This window comes from Leptonychotes weddellii, chromosome 16 (genome assembly GCF_054177405.1).
Source record: "Leptonychotes weddellii isolate Sample4059 chromosome 16, ASM5417740v2, whole genome shotgun sequence".
Classification (NCBI taxonomy): domain Eukaryota; kingdom Metazoa; phylum Chordata; class Mammalia; order Carnivora; family Phocidae; genus Leptonychotes; species Leptonychotes weddellii.
In genome coordinates, this window is record NC_138384.1 from 32234921 (window position 1) to 32238210 (window position 3290).

Genomic DNA, 3290 nt, shown 5'->3' on the forward strand with positions numbered 1-3290 from the left:
GACCCACATTGGGCTCTCTGCTCAGCGAGAAGCCTGCTTCTCCCTCTCCCACTGCCCCTGCTTGTGTTCACTCTCTCAGTGTCTCTCTGTGTGTCAAATAAATAAATAAAATCTTTAAAAAAAATAGAGAGTGAGAAAAATAGTCTCCCTATTGCAGTGGTCCCAAACTTCATTTCTTTTAAAAATCTCAGTGTCCATCACTACTATCTCATAGAGCATTTAAAGCATATTATAGGGGAAATGAGCAAGGAATTTAATAAACTAGTGGTATATTCAATAGATCTGTTTTATTTTTAATGTATATATTGCATTTTTCTAATATGTATTTGGTTTTGATTAGAGCAGTGGTTCTCAAACTGTACCATACATCAAACTACCTAGAGAACTAATTAAGGGGCGCCTGGGTGGCTCAGTATGTTAAGCATCCAACTCTTTATTTTGCCTCAGGTCATGATCTCAGGGTCCTGAGATCAAGCCCCACATCAGGCTCCACGCACTGGTCATGGAGCATGCTTAAGATTCTCTCTCTCCTCTCCCTCTGCCCCTCCCCTCCACTCATGCACACACACACGTTCTCTAAAAAATAAATAAGTAAATAAAGAAATGAATCACAAATTGCTGAGCTCCACCACCAAAGTTTCAACTCAGTAGGTCTGATACAGGATATAACAGGTTCCTAAGGGTCATTAATCCAGTATCCAAGGACTACATCTTGAGAACAATCAATAAGATATTTTATAATTCAGAATATATCCAAAAATTGATGTGTAGGTATTGTATTTTCTCTTTTTCTCTGGTATAATGTTTAATAGGTATTTAGGGACCTAAATGACCTATAATACCTCATTTCAGCTTCTTCATATCCCCACAATTGTAGTTTTTTTTATTTCAAGTGTAATGACATTTAAGAAGACAACATAGGAAATAAATTTATGTTGTTGTTACTAACAATTGTCATCAACACTCTTGTATGTGTTCAAGGCATTATCATTTTCCTAGAAATAAACCATCCTAGATTACTTGTTTCTAATTTGTAATCTCTATTGTGTAGAAATGTGCAAGTGAATAATTAGCGTGGCCCCTCTGAGGTTGAAATACCACTTAAATATTTTGTGTGGAAAATGTGAAACTTTTAAGTAATTCAATGTGGCATTCTAATACACTGATAAATTTGAAAACTAATATTTTAGCTGAAAGTTATTCATCCTATAACTATTTCAAGTAGATGTATAGAAAACGTGAGAGTTTTGCAGTTAATGGCTGAATAATTTTGCTGTTTTTTTTGTAAGACTTGATTCATGTGACAGAACCAATATTTTATGTTTTCTTAAAGTTAAATCAGTAACAACAGTCTGATTCTACTACCTAGCAAAATGTAATCTCAGAGCCTTCCAAGAAAAAAATTATACTACAGAGCTTATCACATCTTGACTTTCCCTACAGAAAATCAGTGGAGCAAATATACTGCAGTAAAATCAGAGAAAATAATTTTGTCAAGTATTTATTAAAACTGACCCCCCTTCTTCATGGGTTTCCAAGAATTCCACTAGGTTCTCATGATGAAGAGCCAAAAATGACCCCTCATGCCAAGAGCATTCTCCATAACAAAAGCCTACTCTCCAAGAAAAAAGACTTCATGAGGGAATGGCATTTACCTGACACCAGTCCCTGTAACCTTCCTGTATCACACTAAAGACCTCAGGTTCTGTAACATCCCGTATCATATATATCACACCTAGCACCTAGTGAAAAATTACATGGCAAGAAAATACAGTCTGAGGGTGCCTGGATGGCTCAGTCGGTTAAGTGTCTGCCTTCGGCTCAGGTCACGATCTCAGGGTCCTGGGATCTAGCCCCACATTGGGCTCCCTGCACAGCAGGGAGCTTGCTTCTCCCTCCCCCTCTGCCCTTCCCCCCCTGCTCATCCTCTCTCTCTCTCCTCTCTCTCAGTCTCTCTCAAATAAATCTAAAAAAAAAAGAAAGAAAAGAGAATACAGTCTGAGTAGCCAAAGCAAACATCATAACCAGACCCAGATATGTCACAGATTTTGATGGACTTATCAGAATGGACATGGACAAGGAAAGACTTAGTGAGCCTGAAGACATGTCAGTGTAATTCCCCAAACTGAAATGGAAAGACAAAAAAAAAAAAAAAAAAAGAATAGAGAAGAAAAACACAACAGAGCATCCCAGAACTGTGGATAATTTCAAAGTGTGAAATATATGTACAATTGGAAGATCAGAAGAACAGAACAGAAGAAATATTTGAAGTAGTAATGGCCAAGAATTTTCCAAAATTATTGACATACACCAAACCACAGGTCCAGGAAGCTTAGAGAACACAATGCAGGATAAATACCAAATCTATGCCTAAGCATATCATAATCAAATTGCAGAAATCCAAAGAAAAAGAGAAGATCTTGAAATAAGCCAGAGGAAATCTTACCTCCCCTATAGCAGAATAAGGATAAGAATTACAGACAACTTCTTTTCAGAAAGCAATGCAAGCAAGAAGAGAGTGAAATATTTAAGGTGTTGAAGTGTTGAAAGAAAAAACTACCAACCTAGAATTCTGTATCCAGCAAAACTATCTTTTAAACATGAAGGAGAAATAAAGACTTTATCAGACAAACAAAAACTGAGGGAATTCATCACCAGCAGCTCTGTCCCACAAGATATGTTAAAAAAAAAATTTTTTTCAAGGAGAAGAAATATGATAGGTCATAAACTCCTATCTACATGAGAAAGGAATAACATCAGAGAAGGAATAAATGAAGATAAGACGTATTTTTCATAGTTGATCTAAAAAATAACTATTTAAAGTAATAATAGTGGCGTGCCTCAGTGGGTCAGTCAGTTGAGTGCCTTTGGCTCAGGTTATGATCCCAGAGTCCTGGGATTGAGCCCCTCATTGGGCTCCATGCTCAGCGGGGAGTCTGCTTCTCCCTCTGCCCCTCACCCTGGTTTTGCTCGCTCTCACTCCTCTCTCTCAAATAAATAAAATCTTAAAAAATAATAATAAAGTAATAATAGTAACACTGTGCTGGGTGATTATAGCATGTAGATAACTGCTATCAATGACAGCAATACCATAAGGGATGGGTGGGAGGAATTGGTAATACTCTGTTATTTAAATTGGCCCTTTCCTGAAATTGAGGAAGACACAAAGAAATGGAAAAACGTTCCATGCTCATGGATTGGAAGAACAAATATTGTGAAGATGTCAATGCTACCTAGAGCAATCTACACATTCAATGCAATCCCCATCAAAATACCATCCACTTTTTTCA